Genomic DNA, 19,941 nt, shown 5'->3' with positions numbered 1-19,941 from the left:
TTTTGAGGTCTTTGAATGCATGGGTGGGACAAGTAAATTATTTGTAAGGGGTCTGTCTGTGAAAGGTGACTCAAGGCTCATGACAGTAGGCTTAACCTGAAGTTAAGGAGCCTGAAGTGCCCCTTAAAAATGCTGTGGAGTCTGCACACTGGAAAAGATGAGAGCTCTGGGGCTACACTCTATGCTCCGATTTAGGAGCTTGGGTCCCTGTTATCTGTTATGTAATACTTTCTCTAACATAAGACTAACCTCGCTTTCTTGCATATAGGTATCTCAGGCCCACCATGACCATCTGACCGCAGAGAGTGCAGATATTGCCCTGACAGGCACACAGCACTTCTGTTTCTCTCCATAATCCCATGTTTTTCTTTACAGCATCAGCTAAATTGATAATTGTTGTTGGGTGCATGAAGGTGATGACACATCAGAGGTCTCAGGGTTAGGCCTCTGAGAAGCTGCAGCAGTGCCTTACAGGTAAGTCAGGTATTTCCTGACCTTCCTATAGTCCAATGAACAAAACCAAGGAGACATCTTACTGGGTTTCTATCAAGATCTGTGCTGCCTTTAGCAGTAGAAGAGACTTAAGATGTCTGTTAGTATGAGCATAAATAAAATGTGTGTGCAGGGGTTTGTGAGATGAAGAGATGTATTTTCCAAACAGAGAAGTACTTGGTGATAGTTTTACTGTCAGATCATCTGCTCTGTGAAGTCACCTTCCCGACATGGGGGGGGTCGGGTCACTTTATGTTTGCTAAAAAACCTTTGGAGATCATCTGGCCCAATCTCTTGCTCCAGACAGGGTAGACTTCAAAGTTAGGTCAGGTTGCACAGGGCTGTGTCCCTCAAGCTCTGAGGATCTCCACGGGTGGAGATTCCACCATCCAGGCACCTTAGCAATGATGAGCTTTTTATTTTTCCTGGTATTTTTCTCTCCTCATATCTCATCAAAATTTCCCTGGTGGCAGCTTCTGCCTGGTGCCTCCCATGCTTTCACTGTGCTCCTCCAAGCAGAGCCTGTCCCTGCCTTCTCCATGCTCTCCCATTTAGTACTTGCACACTGCACTATGATCCCCCTTTATTCATCTCTAAGTCTGAACAAGCACAGCTCCCACAGCTTCTCCTGCTGTATTGTGTGCTCCAGCCCCCTGGCCATCTTGGAGGCCCTCCAATGGACTCCCTCCAGTATGTCCTCATCAGTTTTGTACAAGGGAACCAAGGCAGGACACAGCATTCCCAATGCAAGCTCCTGAGTGCTGAAGATGGAGGAATAATCACTTCCCTCAATCTGCTGGCTACATGCTTGCTGAAACAGCCTGGTGTTTGGGGTTGAGTCACAAGGAGTAGGTGGAGGTAAGCATGGGTTAAGGATGGATATGCTGTAGGGCACTGAGGTAACACTGCTACACACACTCCTATTGCAAGTAGGATGGCATGGTTTCGGCAAACAGGGTGTCTGCTCACAGCTTTCTGCCCCACCCTGCTGTCTGGAGATGCTCATGAATCACTGTAATTCAAAAAGAGTATAGCTTGCTTTCAATTGCCGCAGCTGTGAGCTGCGGCACTCGCTCAGATGATTCACAAAGGGTTCAGCCTCCCAGGCCCAGGGGTTTGGGAGGCCACCGGTTGAAATGCCAGACACTGCAACTTCATCTGTGTACAAGGGGTTTTACATGTACCATGGGACTTGGTGGGATTTGAATTAAAACCTCAGTGGTTATTCTTTTCTGTCCTTTTCCTCTGTTACTCTGCATTTGCTATGGAAGCTGTCGGGCAGTGTTAACTGATTTGTTTGCTATTTTGTTATTGGATTTGGCTGGAGAACTGTTGTGGGGAACTGTGTGGAGGGGAGTTCTCCCTCTTCTCCTAACTCAGCTTAGGAAATGTGGCAAGGTCATCAAAGAGTGGGCAATTTTTTTTGTCAAGCCGTAAACAGATTTCATATGGGTCATGACAGTAACTCCAACATTAATGCTACCACTACCAACAGTCTTAGAAGAACTGCGAACTATTTGGCAGAAAACTGGCAGTTCTGTAACCAAAATCCGATTTTGCAGGAGAGTTAGCTTTGTGCCTTTTTTTTGGATACTGTTTTGCTGTTGTGAAAAGCTATACATATGGAAGCCCATTAGAGCCTAAGGCTATTGTTGATACAGTCTTGACTCATTCTTGGCACTCCTTCTTCACCTTCGTTTGATAGCTTAGCTGGTAAAGTGGCTGTCTCTAGGAAGTAATTCTTAGGTTGCTGGTTCAGTTCAAACTTAAAGAAAAGGGTTTCGGGTATTGTTTGAGTTTTTGTCTTTCACTTATTTCTGGAATTTACAACTTTGCAGAGCTGCCCTTTCCAACTGCATGTCACTATGCCCTGTGAGAAGTTTGGTCTGCTTAAAACATACCACTTTCAAGGATATTTTCACTATTCTCCTTGTCTACTTCAGCTGGTTGTTACAGCTATGGTGCTTTGACCATTGCTACCTCTCTACCTAATCAGCTGATGCCCATCATAGAATCATAGAACGGTTAGGGTTGGCAAGGACCTGAAGGTCATATAGTTCAAACCCCACTGCCATGGGCAGGGACACCTCCCACTAGATCATGTTGCCCAAGGCCCTGTCCAACCTGGCCTTGAACACTGCCAGGGATGGAGCAGTCACAACTTTTGTGGGCAGCCTCTTCCAGCACCTCACCACCCTCACAGTAAAGAATCATATGAGTATGATAAGTAAAGTATCATATGAGCTTCTCTTCTGCAAGGGCTCAAAACCTTCCACAGATTCTTGTTAGGTAGAGCAGACAGTGCAGAGCTTGCAGAGCCTCTTTTAGCTGTGTTGGGTATGGAAAATATGGGCAAGTCCAGTTATTGGGGACTCCTTATTGCTGGTTTCATGCCTTTTTGTATCCCATTCTTGCATTTTGAAGTTTGGAGGTTTTGAGTGGAAAGAGGGACGCAACTAAGAGAGGGGGAAGAAAAATGGTTTTGTGACAACAGGAACATCATGATCATTTAGGTCCAGCTGTTTTGTCTGAGACAGCCACTACATGCAACTATAATAATTTGCCTCGTGAGAGGGTTGTGAATACCAATGTCCACACTGCCCTGAAGTGGATCATTTCCATGCACTGTCTTTTAGTGAAGAACGCTGAAGGTAGGGGCTGGTTACAAAGGAAATGGGTAAGAAAGAGGCAATAGAGCTGTACAAAAGGACACCAGAGGCCAGAGGCATTCTAAGGATCCATTTGCACAGAAACCAACATCAGAAACTTTCAGAGAACAGAACATGGGCACTGTGACCTGTTAAAATTTTGTTTCACACAGGAAGCTGACTCACTTTCACAAGATACAATCTGTAAGAAGCTTTATTAAAGAAAAGATTAGAGGTTTTTAGATGTTTACATTAGATGAGATGACATTAGGGATCCAAGTCCCAAAGCTCATGCAAAGCATCTCCTCATGCAAAGTGCAGTGCTAAGCTGAACAAAGGTAGAAGGAGGTGGCAATTTTATTCAGTTGCTTACCTTTCATTGTGTTACAAATTTACTTACTGTTCAATGAGAAATATTTGTTTGAAGTTTGAGTCAAATGCATCAAGGAAGCAGTACTCACCTAGAATGAATAATCAAGTGATTATATGTAATTCCAGTATTTTAAAAGATTATATTTCTAATAATTAGCATCAGATCAATGACTATCGATCATAGTAGAACACCAGTTCTCTTTGTCCTTCCAAATCCAGCTGCATTAATTTCTCTTCAGCCTGCATAGCAGTACACACTTAGAGCCTCAGAACCATAATGGGTTTTCAGCACAGGGAGACACAGGACAGGAGAGAGGCGGTTCCCCCTCTCCTTTCAGCAACAAAACCCGTTCTCCAGGCCCTGCAGGGTGAATGTGCCATGCATTTATTTCTCCATAGGTCCTCCCACAGTAGGATGGGGTTGTAAAAGCAAGGGTGGGAGAGGCAAGAAGTCTCCTTCACTGTCCTGCAAGGACTCCTAGAGAGGAGGATGCATGGGAGCAGCACCTCTGATGGGAATCTGGCAGTCACTTTAGGTGAGGAGGAGAGTATGAGCCTGGGTGATGCCACGGGTGGAACTCAGCTGTACTTGTAACCAGCCTGGGTTACAAACCTGTCCCATGACACCTGGGACAGATTGCAGTGTGCCTTTTACAGTCTTGGTGAGCAGTAAGACAAAGTAGGAACCTTTCCAAATGAGTGAATACATGACTCATGCATTTAATTGCTGCAATAAGCCTGAAGCTTTTGATTCAAAATCTGCCAATAATTGTGAAAAGTAAATCCTTATTCTTTTATCAGAGAAGGGACCAGTGCTTTCCCTGAGTCTGGGGAATGGTGCTGACTGATAAATGGACTGACTACCTCACAGGTATTCTGTTGATGTGCAGATCTTTGCTGGCTTAATATTTCAGTCTGGGTTGCATGAAGTATGATTGGAACAAGAATGAAGGGAGAAAGGATTAACTAAAAGTAGGTTCTCACCACAAGTGATGTTCATTCTATAGCTGAGAAGGGCTAGTTGTCACCCTCATATTACTGCACACTAGTGGGTAACTGGGTCCTGGTGGAGAATACCACCTGATGTGGCTAGCTTCTGTTATTCCATGGCTGCTTCATTTCATGCTATTTCAGCTACCAGGACTGCCCCATACTGATACAGTGGTGACACTGACTCTGTGTCTTTCTCTGCAACGACAACTATTCAAAGTAATTTTATAAAAGTTTGTGTGGATGTAGCCATCCTGCCAGAAATGTGAATTTAAACAAGGTTCTGATGTTTTCCTTGCACATGTAGTCAAACTTGGCAAAGGTAGGAAGTATTAAAAATGTTATTGTCTTCTGTGTTCAGGAGTTTCAGCCTTCTCTTTAATCTTGAACAAGCTGCTTCTCACAGCCAAACTTCTCTGGCTCGTTGGACATTGTAATGGTTGTTGTGTCCTTGTCTGAGGAGTGGCACTCCACAGACCAAACGTCTGAAACAAAGATGTAACCAGCAGTAGTGAGCTCCTAACAGACCAGTAGTAAGCTCCTATCAGACAAGATAGCCTTTGTTCTCAATGGGATGAATAGGATTTTCCTTCCCTCTCCAAAATGCTTCTTGTCTTATCTCTTACTCCAAAACAAACTTTTAACCTATCCCCTAGCTTAGAAGCAACATACTGTGTGAAGAAATTGAAGCTCACATAGTTGGCGTAAACATATTGAAAAATATCTGTACTTTCTCCCTAGAGGAAAGAGTAGGGCTTGCATTCCGGTAGGACAGCTTGGTGAGTCAGATCCAGTCACCTATGCCCACAGCACTTCTTACGTGGTTATTTTGCACTTTTGCAAAGCAACAAGTGTTGCATGGTTTGTGACTGGGCCTGTCTGTGCTCATTCTGAAAGTAGCTCTTCGTCAAAAATTAGAAGTGTGATTTTGGCACTGGCGTAACTCCAAGTTCTCAGTTGCACTTGCTTTGAATGACTTTGCGTATCTTGAGCTTTGTTTTGATTTTCCAATATAAATGAATCCCAGCCTCGCTCTAGACACCTGATTTCATTTGACTGTGTCAGAGCCATATTGCAGAGGCTGCTTCTTCCAACACAAGGTGAAATAGCTGAGCAGTGCAGGGCCTGCCTAAGGAAATTTGGTTAACCTTAAAGAAACCTCAGAGAATCTGGGTGGGCTCCAAATTTTGGATGATGTGAGCTGTACTCTCCAATATCGAGTTTCAGCCCAGAAATACAGCTCTGCAGCAGTGATAGGACTGAAGACCTAACTTTGTGCTGAGCCCACTACTTTCCTTTGAGCTCTGTAAACTTTTTAGGCTGCTGTTGCTCTCTTGTAGGTACCTGTTGCTTTTGGTCATGGCAATTTATATAAAGCTCTTTGAGCAGGGTCTTATCTTTGTGAAGTTTTTCATGATGTCAAGGAAAGCATGGTCCTGATTTCTGTCCAGAGTAATAATACAAATAAATAGTAACAACTACATGGCTCCCTTACAGCTCTAGAGGTAGAATCACGGCAGTTGAAGTAATATTCAATTAAGGAGAGCCTGAAAAGGTTTTTAAAACCAGGAAGGAAGTTAAGATGCTTTACTGACGTTTTCCTAGTTTGCAGAAACTGCAAGTGGCTACACATTGATTTGCTTTAACCATGAAGTAAAATTATTCTTCAGTGTGTTTGGCTGAATTTATGAAAAGCATCTCAGCATGGCTGGAAATGACCAATAGCAGTTTCTGCCTTTACGTGCAACCACCATTTCAGATAGATTTAAACCAAACTGAGCAACTGTTTGCATATTTCTTCAGACCTTCTTAACCACCCTCTACCAACCAATTTTTCGTCTTCCTATTGTAGTTGTTATAATCAGGCCTTGATAAGAATTGCTGCCAGAGACATCCAATCACTCTTGTGTTATCATCTGGAAATCATTATAGAGTCCTCAGGACAGATTGAAGCCATTTGATAGCATTGATTAATTTCTTATTTCAAGTTGTGCCATTTCACCTTTCACTGGTTTAAAATTCTTGCCTCATTTAGAAGGATACTTTTTTTTTTTTTTTTACACTGTAAATAACAAAATGTATTTTGTTGTGTGAATCCAAATAAGCTTTGAAGTTTGTGGTTTTGTAATTTGAACGTCATCTGGAGAGTGTATGCTCTCTTGTCAGCTTTAACCGATGCACGATAATCAATTATCGTATCAAAGTGTTCAATTACTCCTTAGTTATGAGGTGCTGTAGCTGTTTGGCTTAATTTCCTGGGAGATTATCAGCACTTTCATTGCAGCATTGGGGTTACTTAGCTGACTGCTTAAAGACGTCTGCTGTGAAAATGAAGCTGGTACTATCTGAACACCAGCCTCCTTGAAGAAAGCAGTGTCAGATGTTTCTTTAACATCAAAACCCACTTCTTTCCATCTCATTTGTGAGTTGGATGCACCGGGTTGTTGCCAGTTCCTAAGAATGGAGTCTTTGTCCATCTATGCTTTTATGGTTAGGAGGGATGCTGAAAGTCCTGGCTACTTTTGAGTCTAGAGAGGTTTCAAGTATTCCCGTTTCCTGCAGTACACTATCCTTCCATTTCCCTGTGAATGTGGGAGGAGAGTTACTACTGACTTCTGGGTCAGTATGTTTCTTATTTATTTGCATAATGGAGAAAAGAAATGTGAACAGGTAATGCGTGATTGCCACCTAAGTCCCCCCTTTCAAAGGCCTTCGAAGATCTGTATTTGTGAATTTAAGGATCTCTTCAGATGCAGAGTTGAGATGTTGGTACACCATATTGCCCTTTTTGGAGTATGTGGAGCTAAAAAAATCCCTAGTAATTTTAAAGTCAGTATAAAGCTTTTCTGGGATTACTGTTTTGAACAACACATAGGAGCCCTGCTTGAAGGTTGAGTCCCCCTATCAGCTGTGGTGTGCTGTTGCTTTCCTGCAGGAAGCCACAAACATGTAAATGGGCCAATGCTCAGTCCTTCGTGAGAAGTTAAACAGGACATATATCTAGGAAAGTACAGTGAAAAAAGCAGAGGACATGAAGCTGTGTTTGAGCCACGTTTCATCAGGCTAAAAGAAGGAGAGCATGAGGAGCTTTGCGGTGAGAAGGTCTGTAAAAACATGCCAATTATCCTCATCTCAGCTTGCCTGTTGAGAAAATCAAACTTGTGATGAGTCTTGTGACCTGTCAGACCTCTTAACTGAACTACAGCTGAAGAGATTCACTACAAAAGGATATAGGCTGCTGCTTATTGTTGATTTTTAACCATGAGAGTTCCTAAGGGAAATAGCATATAGTAATAACATTTAATGGTCTTCTGATGAGCATCTGGTGCTGGGTGTTTTTTTCTTTTAAATTGCATTTAAATTAAAACTGCAGTAGTGCACTGAGTCCTCATTTCCTGTTAGGAGAGAAATTATGATGCTCTATTGATTGTCAAAGCTGTTTCCCATTCTGCATAAATGTGGTTAGTGGACAGTACTTCTCTTGCAGACAAAGACATGACCTACCACCCCCCTCGGTTCTGAAAGTTTTTCCCTCTAAATTATTCATAGTGAAACTACTGATACTCAAAATTCAAAACAGAGGGGAGAAGGTATAAAATACTCTCATGTATGCCTTTGCATTAATTTATGTGCTATCACATTGAATAAAAGGAAATAGCAAGTTAAGCATGTACAAGAAGCCACATGATGAGTATAATTGATGCATTCAGCCTATAGAACATACATATAATAGTCCATTGTAGTTATGGGATTGGCCAGCCAATATTTTTTCCTTGGAGATCATTACTTAAGCAGATGACTCTTGACCCTTTTCTTTTAGTGCTTCGAGAAGTTTGCCAGAAAGTACCCTTTTGTGCCAGTCAGCCTTTAACATCTCACTCTGAGCAGCCTCAATTTTTCATTTAACTTACTTCTGAACTTCAGTCTGCTTTTTATCCCAAGGATCTTTATGAGAAATAAATTGGAGCCTTTTCAGAAACGCAACTGTAAAAGCTTCTTCCTTACTAGTTAAAAGCTTATCACAATGTAGCAACTATGTATGTGTTGTAAAATGGTGTAAAATTTAAGAAAAAATAAAAGATAAAAAGGCAAGGGAGCAACACTGAAGCAACACGTTGGGTGTTTCTGTATAGAAACTCACTTACCTGTGCAGTCCTTGGAAATGTAGGAAATGTGATTCATGGCAGTGGATAGGAGAGCGAAGAAACTTGCTGTGAGAAAGGCGAGGATATACTTTGACATAATTTTGCAGTTACCATTGGTTCCCATCTCCCCAAGGTGGCTGATGGGCAGAATAAAGAGAAAGGCTCACAGCCTAAATGGCAAACCTCATTAAACTATCTGGTTTATATAGGTGGTGTCTCAGGAAAGGAAAAGTACTTGGTGAGGCCTTGAAGATTGAAGTAGTGCATAAAACCGAAGGGTTCCTTTTCTACATTGCTGGGGAAAGAGCAAAGGAGATGCTAGTGAAGAGAGACAATGACCTGTGCATGCTTCCCCTTGGGGCAATCATCATCTGAATGCTTGTTAGTACCCAAGACTCCCCTATAAGACATACTGGTGTATGCAGGGACAGGGGAAGAAAATGCAGGTCTTAATCTGAGTTGGATCACTCTTTTAGGTCTGCAATGAAAAGGTGTTTTTCTCGTCAACTACCCTCTTACAAGGGGAATGCAGGTAGACTTCTGGAACAAACTATAAAGAAATCCTATATCCTCCTATAAAACAGAATAAAAAAGCCTATCATCAAGGAGAGTGATAGGGGATCATCCGTGTTTTGAGAATTAATGTGACTTGGAGGCCCTCTCGCCCCACCCCAGTAATAACTTGTGAAAAGCCTTCTGAAATATGGCTTCACTGAAGCCAAGGTGCCAACAGGTTCCTTCTCATTTGTTGTCCTTCCCGATGAGGCCTTTCTCTGCTCAGTGCATGTGATGATACCCACTTTACTAAAAAACCCTACACAAATGATGTCTGCTTTTTGTTTGCTAGGAAAGACAGACCTTGGCAAATAATTACTTCTCATTCTTACTCCTAACATATGTATGACTTATTATTTATAGAGACTTGTAATAAAAATGGGAACGATTTTCTTGACCCTGTATGTTACAGCTTAAACCAATAAAAGAACAAAGGAGGGGAACGTAAGAAAAGGACATAGGAAAGGGTTTTGTTTAGAGTTACATGCATGGCTAATAAGTATATCCAGAGAAAAGAGAAAAATACACCAGATTAATAACTGTGTTGTTCTGCTGGCTTATTGCTTTCTAAAGACTTTACTCTCTGTGGACATAGAGCTGTATAAAAGATGAATTAGTTGCACTCTGCATTTTGGTCATCCCAGTAATGATGGCAACATTTCTGTTACAAACTCATGCTCTCCAAGGAAAGCAATCCTCTCTGTATTATTTCCAAGGGAAAAATTAATGGGGTTCACTTCTTCATGTTGCCTCTATACTTGCTCCTTCATCTTTGCTTCTCAGTGCTTGACCTCTTTTGAATTAGTCATGTAAAGCAACAAAATGCTGCTTTAGGTTCATAAATCTTGGTCCTCCTATGTCCTGTGAACAGGTCCAGCTGAGAAAGTGAAGAAGAAACCTGTCAGGATGCCATAACAAGCACCGTATGTCAGAAACCCACTGGACAAAAATCTTATCTCAAACATTAACTTTGTTTTTGTAAAGCAGGAAACGTTGCTTAATTCATATAGTAAATATTTCTTTGTGTATCATGGGGAGCTTTCTTGTAAGTTCACATTAGCTGGAAATCAGGACAAGGCCTGAAGTTTCCTCCCTCATTGCTATGAAAGGAGTTGTCTTTTCCAAGTGGTGTTTTTCAACGAAACCCCTCAGCTTTTGAGCTAGGCAGAAATGCATTGCGATTGACCTCAGTATTGCATTCTGCAGTGATTAGAGAGAAAGACTTTTAGACTGATACTTAAAAATAAGGAAACATCTCAGAAAGAGAGAAGTAGGTGGGCAAAAATCCAGAAGTGAAGAGAAACAGCAAAGAGAAAAGGTTCATTACACATATAGGAAAGGAGAAGAGGGACAGGGATGAGAGTGGTGTTTATTTCACAGGGGTGAAATCAGAATGCAAATACAGATTGAAAGAAGCCCACAGAAGGTTTTTTTTAACTGTAGAGAAGTTTGAAACTGGTGTGAAATGAGTTGATTCTCCGTCTTTTTCTTGCTTTTTACCAGTGCTGTTCCAGAAAATACGACTGCATGCAGCATCAACAGAAAGATGAGAATCCAGGGAGTCGCAGAGACATCCTTCATGCTGATGACTGTGAGGGATGAAGGCTCAAGAAGTGTAGAGGTAGTCTGGGCATTAATTGCTTGGGAATGTGCTGCTGTTTCACCTGTGGCTTTTTCCAGGGCCCTGCATCACAACCCTCCTCTAAAATATTTTGCAAGCATACAGATCAACCTTTCCCAGCAATAACTTGGCATGGGGTTGTATTTTCCCCCCTCATCTCCCTGCCTCATACCTGGCAGCTCTGCCTTATACCTGGAGGACCTAGAGCCCGGGGGATAAATGTCTAACCTGTGGTGGAGGATTGCATCAGCCAACAAGCCTGGTAATCTTGTATTTTTATGAACACCGAGCTCACCTTGGATATTAAAAAATAGAAATGCATTAGCTGGTAAGCGTGTTGGGTCTCTTCCAAGGCACACCAGTGTGTTGCTCTGCACACCGGCATGGAGACAATTTGCAGGCCAGAGAGCCAGTAAGCTTTCTCTCAAGGAGCTGTGCCACATGCTGCTCTCTCCTTTTGCCTTCAGAGCTCTTTGTTCAACCTCTTTTGCTCCAGTTTCACCATCTGAGCTTAAACGTGGCCTTCTGACATGGAGAATCTGTGTGAGTAGAGGCACATTAGTTGTAAAATCCCTAGCCAGTCTTATTTTTTGGCATGAAGGTGGCTGTTACGGCATTGTTTTTATTATTCATCAAAAGAAAACTTTCAAAGTAAATACATCAAATACCACATAGCATAAGCTCTTCCCAACCACTGCTTCCTCTCCCTTTTTCTTTTTCCCTACCTCCTATTTTTATAAGTAATCAAATTGTTACTCTAGAGTCAATTCCAGGTCATCTTTCATTTGCTCAAAGTATATCCTTATTGGCAAGCTATTTTCCCATTATTCAGCAACACACATATTGTTTTACTTACAGCTGTGTGCTGTATTTTATGTTCTCATATAAATGTTATGCCTGGATTACCATAACTAGAGCAAACTGGTTTTAGGGTTTGTTGTTGTTGTTATTTTTAGGTTCCTCCCCCCACCTCCAAAACAGGAGAGAAGTATTATTATATCTATTTTTTGGTATCTTTTGTAGTTTTCACATTTCTCTAATTTCTCCTTTCTATTTCTCTCTGATAACGCGGATACCCCTCTGCTGTGTGAGATTCCCTAGTTTGGGGAATGATGATAGCTGAGTTTTGGGAGAGGTTATGGGGCAAGCAGCATTGTTTTTATCCAACAAGGGGCAGGAAAGAAGACAAGGCAGGGACAGACTCCAGAAATTCCTTACCTGCTGTGTAAAAAAAGTATTTTTTCTTACCTGTTTTAAACTGTTATTAGTTTCAAGGAGTGTTCCTGCTTCTAGTGCTGCAGGATCTGGTGAAATCTGGTGAGTTCTGCATTCACTTACTGTTCTCTTGATTTTGGGAGGTGATCAAATAGAAGCCCATATTTATGTATTGAGGGCCCAGAGAGGGAAAGCACCTAAATCCTATTGGCTTCAGCATGTTCTTAAATATTTACTCAAGCGATTAACTTACTTGAGGTCTTGATGCAAAAGAATGCATTTGTAGCAACAAATACATATTGTTATTATTAATCTTATCACTGTATTTCATGCCTGTGCGTGCTAATGCTTGATGCACTACAGAGAAATACAGCATGCACAAGAGATGGATTTTCCTCTATATGGATGGTAAAAGATAAACAGAATTTTCCCCTTATTTTTTGGATGTCTGGGACACAGGAAGACCACTGGAGAAAAGTGTGCTGCTGAATTCCCTGCAGCCTCATGTTTTTTGGTTTTCTTTGGTATGGTCTTCTAATGCAGAAAGGCACAGTTCTACATCCTGCCACCCCCATGAGAGTAAGACCACATGCTCATCTTTAGCTACTCAGTTTACTAATACTCTCTGTGCTTGTTAATTTGTGAATGACTTGAAGGCACTCACAGCATTAAAGGAAGTCTCCTCCTGGAGGTTTTTAAAAGAGACTCTCCTAGATTTTTTGAAGTTGAGATATTCATAGTTTGCATGGGCTTGTTTCTTCTGAGTAGATGTGTGCTAAATGCTAATGCTTGCATTATAACTGGCTGTTTTATAGTAGTATGATATTTAACTGGCACCCAAGATTCAAGAACAGAGATAATGCATGAACATTTGGGCCACATTAAGTGAATTGTTAAAAAAATTCTGGTCTCTCTCATTATTTTAACCTCCAAAGAAGAAATCCCCTATAGGATAAATGTTTAATCATTAAAGCAAACAGACAAACAAACCAACCAAGCTTTTATCATTGTTGGTGGGAAAAGTAAGTACGCCTTACACTTTGCAAGACTCACAAGGAACAGCAGGCACATTTCTGGTTGCGAGTAATATTCTGGTTATTTGATGTTTTCAGGAGGAGAGAGAAGAATTTGTAGCTGAATTTGGCAGCTTCCTGGCTTGAACTTCAGGATGAGCATCAAGCAAAATGCCAGAGAGAATGATGCTGACTGGGACATGTTTATGTGACCCTTCTTTTCCCCAGACTAATTTAGTTATGCCTTGCTCCACAGCAGTTCGTAAGTTGTTTTTGTAAGAGTAGGGGATCCCAGAGAGACCAGGTTTGCTCTCTGCCCACCTTGCCCTATTCACCTTCCACATTGCCTCAGGAGCATTTACTGCTGTGCCAATTACAGCCGTGATGGGGGCTGTCTTTGCTGGATGTTGATATCTGAACAAACAAACCAAGAGTCTGGTCTTGATTGCTGGTGTCTCTACAATTTGGTTTCCTGTGGTGTGTTTGTACAGATGTAATGGTTGGTATTCCCTTGCTTTTAAATAATCACGACCATACCAAGGGGCGGGAGGACAGGACTAATTTGTCGGGATTTTGCTGCAGGATCCCCCACCCTGCTCCTGTGGCTTAGCTTCTGTTCAAGGCTTGCTGCCTAACCTACTGCTTGGGGTGGTGACTTCTGTTTCCATCTGTCCACCCTCAGAAAGGGCTTGTGAGTTCACTCCTCTCAGCCTAGGACAGCTGTCATTAGACCAACTATTGCCATGTAATCACATCTTGTCTGCAGATTGAATGAACAATGAGCGGCACACAGAAAATGTCTCCAAGGACAAGGAGGATGCAGAGAGCATGAATAAATGACCACCTCTGTGGGCCCTTTGTACGGGAGGGTGTGTGTCCTGGATACCTCTCACTTCTTGCAGCCAAAGAAAGGTTCTTTTTTGCTTCTTTGTATCCTGCTGACCACTTACCTGCTTCTCTGTTTGTCCAGAGCCATTACCCCCTCTGAGCTGCCCCTGAGGAACAGTGAACAAGCAGCTCCTAGTCAAAGGATGTGGAAAGACAGATTTGAGCTCTTTTCTCACCTTGGTCATAGCCAGTGATTTGGGTCACACCTTTGATCCCTGCTAGACCTAACTGCCTGAGCTATGTAAAGCAAGCTCCTTTACAGTCATATGACGCATAGAGTTCCCCTATCACTCCATCCTTTCTACCCCAGGACATGCCCTCACTCTTATTTGAAGCTCTTTTCCCCTACATGTTTGACATATTTGGGAGTGGAGTCGGGAGCCTTTAAATCCTTAAGTACTTCATAGGCAGCAGCACTGAAGGAGCAGTGAGCTCCAAGCAGAGCTCCCCCTCAGACTACTCGCATCATATCCAAATGTCAGTGGAGAGAAAAAAAAAAAAAAAAGGCTAATTGTATGCTTTCCAATTTTCTTTATTAGGAAGATCAAAAGAATTGCTGCCTTTACTGGTAAATCTCAAGGATGAATTGTGGCAGCCAGACCAGTACTGGTCTGTGTTGAACTGTAGTCACCCAGAATAAATCAGCATTAATTGCAGTCTAAGGCTGTGATTCCAGAGGGGCTGCTTAAGCACCACACAGTGACCCCAACTGCCCGGCTGTTAAAGCCAGTGGCAAAACTCCCAGGGATCTCAGGAAGTGCATGGCTGAGGTTGCATCCTTGCCTTCTTTAAAGCCAAATATCTTGTTACCTCTCTGAGCATCATACAATGATGTGGTGAGCACAGCTGCCTCAGAGTTGTGGGATCCAGAGGGAAGGCAATACCTTGACTTTCTGGCCACAGGAAACCTGTGCAAAGTTGTTCTGGTGGCCTTGGAGAAGATGGGGTGGCTGCTGGTTCAGGTTCTTGTCCTTTCCTAGCTTTACCCATAGCAAGATCTGTCACCCACTGCAGCAAGGGACATTTCCTTGCCCCACAGCTGGCTATGGCACCAGCTAGACTGAACATTTCCATCACAGCCAAGCAAATTGTTCTTCTGTTGCTCTCACCTGAGATGTTTTCTCTTCTTCTTCTATGCCTCCCTTCAGAGGTGGCATATACTGCTATGTGGGTGATCGTATGTTGTTGTGGCTGTCATGTTTGTGACAGGAATGCAGAAGGATCAGCAAAACATGATGTCCACGATGCAGAAAGAATTCTACTATACCAAATTTTGTTGTAATTCTCACTAAAACTATCTTTGAAACTAATGCAGCTTTAAATATGAATGAAGTATATATATATCAATTCAAGATTTTCCTCATAAAAGGCAGGAAAAGGAATTCAAGTCAGTTTGAAAGCCTTACTAGCCTGAGAATTTGAGTGCCAAATGATTTTGAAGAAAGTTTGTTTACTGCTATAAAGGGAATAACATTTTCTTCAGTAAACCAAGGGAAAGATTGAGAAAAACACTGGTGGAAAGGCAGAAACATGGTCTGCCGGAAAGCAAAGGAGACAGGCCACCTTCCTGCCACTTGCTCACGGAGAAATGCTGGTATCTTTCCCCTTACATTAATATAAGTGGCTGGAAAGCTGAGCAAGCAGGGTGCCTGGATAGGGCAAGAGGTGAGGGGCAGCAGGGCAGGACTGAGCTGCAAGTGGGTGCTTTCTGTTGGGAGCTGAGGAGTGATGGCCAGAGCTGCACTGACTCTTCCCAGGACCTGTGCAAGGACCAGATGATGCCTGCTACAAAACAGGACAGCAGCATGGGGCCAGGCTTTGCCATTGCAAGCTGAAGACTTGGCAGTGGGTGTCATTTGCTCTGTTATTAAAAGAAATTAAAAGCAACCCTTGGACAGTTGTTAAATATGATGCTGAGAAGCTGACATCGATTGCTCCTGTACTTGACCCCTTCAGAGCGATTTATAAACACTGGCTGACTAATCCTCCCCAAGCAGCCAGGGGAAGGAGCAGGCAGGAATTTTCCCTCCTCTCTTCCACCTCCATTTTGTAAGAGGAAATGGGAAGTATGATCCTGTACCCATTATCTCCACATGACAGAAGCCAGGAGTGGGCCTGTCTGTGTCCACCTAATGCCATGGGAGACGGGATGGGGCACATTGGCCAAGTGGGGCACCGGTGAGGACCACGGCCTTGGCTCAGGAGAGAGATTTATAAGTAGCACACCACGTTGCCGTTCTTTTTATATACAATCGGAAATGTCTTGAAGCCAGATGCTCAGCTGGTGTAAATCAGTGGAGCACCGCAGATTTATACCAGCTGGAGAACTGGACCCAGTGCCCCAGTGGGAAGGGGATGGGGGAAAGGGAGAGAGAGGCTGTTTCTTAACCGCTCCACCAACCTTCCTTCTGGGTAAATATCTCCATATGTTAACAAATGTTAATTAAAACCAAAAGCACAGAAGAGCTCTCAGGATGTGTGTGTAACAGGAGCACCCCAGGATCCTGCGCTCCTGTAATCTTTTGCCTCCCACTGGATCTCACCTTTTATTTGGTGTTGCACCTCCCTGACTGATATTTAACCTTGCTCCTGGTGCTCTTTGTTGGAGTTTTGCCATGCATACGATATTGCTCTGATGGGTATAGGCCTAGTGTCTACGGACACCTGGGAGCAACCCCAGATGTTTCACCGGTCAAGGGGGAAAATATGTTTTGCTGCAGTGTGCCTTACAGTCATGTAAGTAACTGTGCTCATCAATCAGGAACTTTATGGGAAGGGACTCTGGAAATGCCGCTTCTCCTTTGGCCTCCAGGTGATCACCACCTTATCTGTGGACTGTGATAGCTCTGAATATGATTGTTTCTGGGGGACAAAGGCATTATGCTTTAAAAAAAAAAAAAAAAAGAAGGCATGAATACCTGTGGTTCTCTATAGGTAATAATAAATAATCACAAGTTTGCCCTTGAGGTGAAAAGAAAGTTTCAGAAGTGGATATTCAAAATACATGTACAAGGGCCAGATTATCTCCAGGGAAGCTTTGCCTTGGAGCTGTCAGGCTGGTATTAGAATGACATTTTCAAAGTGATGGATAGTACTTAGTCTCTGAATCTTGCACTGCCAATAATGGTAGTTGTACTGTTGTGAAGATGCAGGGATAAGTATATTACATATTCACAGCTCATCATTTCATGGCCAAAACTTTTTTTTTTGAAAATTCAAGTATACATGATGTGTTTTCACAGAGACTCTAGCTCTTTGCAAGGGGGTTCATGCATTGATTAGAAATCACTGATGTCCTCAAAGCCTAGTATTAAAATATTTTATTATTTTAAATTGTCATTACTTGCACTTGATAGAGCTGGTTTATGTGTTTGTGTTAGAAATAGACCCAAGAGAATTGCAGCAGGTTATGATGGCAATGTAACAGAGGTACGTGTGCCCAAATATAGCAAACAGCCTCTCTTTATTTCTCAGTAAAAGCATGTTCCTGTCGTCCTTAAGTTGGTGGCAAAAATCCTGTTGACTTGCTGTAGGTCATAAGTGGGTTCAAAATACTATTTCCCAATGCCATGAAGTCAGTTTAATATTTTTGTAGTAGTAGAAAGGTGGTATATGCAAGAAAACAGGGACGAGTTTTAAAGAACCAGTCTAGCATTTGGGCTGTATGCAGAATTAATGTAATGTAGGTACCCCAAAAAATGGGAAAAGTTCTGCATATACCTCGACTTGCCTAGAAATGCCCTAGAGATGATGCTTTCATTTTACCGAAGTATTTGGCTTGGATATGTTTATGGAGATTGCTGTCTGTTACTCCAGGTCTGGCTTTTGTCTCGAGTGACACTTCTGGTGAGCACATTAGCACTGAAGGCAAATTTGTTCTGTTGTGATGGCTCTGCAGCAAGTACAGCTTTTGTAAACAGATGCTGCAAGAGCGGTAGGGTTTTTGCATCACTCCAGGTCTCTCGAGATCTAAAGTGTTCAGGTAAATAACTGGTTGAAAGACAAAAGAAATACTGTTAACTGTATTCTCAGACTGTCTCTTCGTAGAAATTCGTTACTTATAATCTCTTTCTAGAATTTTTGGCTGAAGGTACACCACAGTAACTCCTTTATACTTAGTTGAAATCCATTCCATCCATGACACATGTAACTAAAGTGGCTAACAAACACTGCACAAACAACTTCTGAATTTTTATAAACGCAGACAAGTGTCAGACAAATTTTCAAAACAGATTTGTTTGTTTGTTTGTTTTTAATGCACTTCCTCCAACATTTCTGTAATGCCATTTTTGGATCTACATAGCTCAGCCATTTTTGAAAATACTGTGAGCCTGATCTACAGTCCTGGCAAAACCCTTCTTGGATCTGAGACCTGCTGAAGATGGATGCTGTTTGGAGCTTCCTCACCCTCCTGCATATATAGCATAGCTCCATTTGTTTTATTTTGTCTTGCTAGCCTTTCTTCTGTTGCTGAAGGGCTGGCCAATCCCTTTCATCACTGGTGTTTAGTAATATGGGTGTCCATTTTCAAATATTTATGAAATACAGCGATGTATGAGTACCGCATCCTCCTGAAAGGTTCTCGTGAACAGTTTTCAGCTGGGAAATGGCAGCAGTATGTGCAGTGATATAACCTAACTTTTTTTGACTGTCGTATATAGCTTTTCTCTTGTTGCCTGCTGGATGGTTCAGTAGCACACACATATTACTTTCCTGGGTTGGTCAAAACGTCCTAGAAGTGTATTTCACTCTGTAACACCTCACTTTGCCATGGACATTAATTTTTCCTGTCATACTTTTTTGCTGCGATGGGCCACAGAGCTATGTACCAGCCCTCCACCAGGCATCAGTGAAACCTGTGGGTATATTATTCTGCACTACAAGTGTACCACATTCCCCCAGGCCTTGGTGAACGGCATGTGAAGCAGTATCACTGTGAGGTGGGCTGGGGTCTGACAGTAGGCAGATTTCACCTTGCTTTGGATTCTGTCAAGTTTTGTTTGCCTCGTGTTCCTAGGGTTGAAGTAGCCTACGTTGATGAACCTGCTGAAACATGTGTTACTGGTTTTTAGCTCTAGTTGCTCTGAAGACCTGGAAAGCAGCAATGTTGGCACAAGGGAGGCATTCACATTACAGTCACTGTCAGGCTCTACAAGTCTAAGCACCTAGAAATTAAAACATACCTACAGCCATCATGAAGTGATGCTGAAGTCAAACCAGTTGTGGGTACTATGCACCTCTGGGCTGGCACTGACCGCAGTACCCACACCTGTCACTGTGATCTGTGGTTTGGAGGAAGAAATCACCATTAAACTGTGTGCTCTGTATTAGTACAAGGCGTTAGGCTTGCAGGAGATGAGCAATCTCCAAGATAGATACACACCATGAGCATGCTCTGTTAGACCTCATCTCAGTATTGTTTCTGCATCAGTGTTGAAATACTGATGAGCAAACATATGCACTGTTTCCATGTTGTGTCTCTCCAGGTTGTGTGCAATGTCCTGTTTTGGGATGCTGTCTGCTCCTGATCATTTCGGCAGCCGCAGTGCTGACAAAAGCGATGAAAAAAGGAGAGTATTTGAAGCAAAGCACCTAAGCCTAATTTATGGATGAAATCTTCTTATGGCATTGAGCTCTGGCTGATAGAAACAGGTAAGAAACATTGGTCTAGTGTTTGTCAGCAGAATTTTGGTGGACAAGTGGTAATGGACTTCACCCTAGGCTTGCATCCTAAGCCAATTGCTGTGCAGATAAAAGCAGCCCTTTCAAGCTGTTCCATTGGGTTTTAAAAGCAAAGCTGAGAAGGCTTCACTGGGGAACTTGATCTCTTGTAGTGTTTATTCTCACCAACCAAAAGCAGCAATTAGTATCTCTTTCAGATGGTGAGAATCTCTTTCAGATGGTGAGAATAAACAGTCTTGTAGACATGCAGAGGAAATGGAAATGACATATGAATTTTCATTAACCTATTTCTCCTTGGCTTTGCTGCATAGTGCCAAAAT

The 19,941-nt window shown here is 42.4% G+C and overlaps 1 long non-coding RNA gene across 5 annotated transcripts in view; it reads left to right on the top strand.

Moving 5' to 3' along the window:
* Positions 1 to 11,147, top strand: part of LOC130607266 (uncharacterized) — a 58,959-nt gene extending 47,812 nt beyond the window's left edge. For all 5 annotated transcript variants that reach the window (XR_008974202.1, XR_008974203.1, XR_008974199.1 and 2 more), the window contains 2 exons: positions 376 to 474; positions 10,706 to 11,147. This is a non-coding gene — a long non-coding RNA (uncharacterized LOC130607266). The remainder of the gene's footprint in view (positions 1 to 375; positions 475 to 10,705) is intronic.
* Positions 11,148 to 19,941: the final 8,794 nt, after the last annotated feature.

Source organism: Pezoporus wallicus, unplaced genomic scaffold, assembly GCF_028554395.1.
Source record: "Pezoporus wallicus isolate ANWC-B61680 ecotype Strahan unplaced genomic scaffold, APGP_CSIRO_Pwel_v1 contig_5485, whole genome shotgun sequence".
Classification (NCBI taxonomy): Eukaryota; Metazoa; Chordata; class Aves; order Psittaciformes; family Psittacidae; genus Pezoporus; species Pezoporus wallicus.
This window is presented reverse-complemented; position numbering and strand designations above follow the sequence as displayed.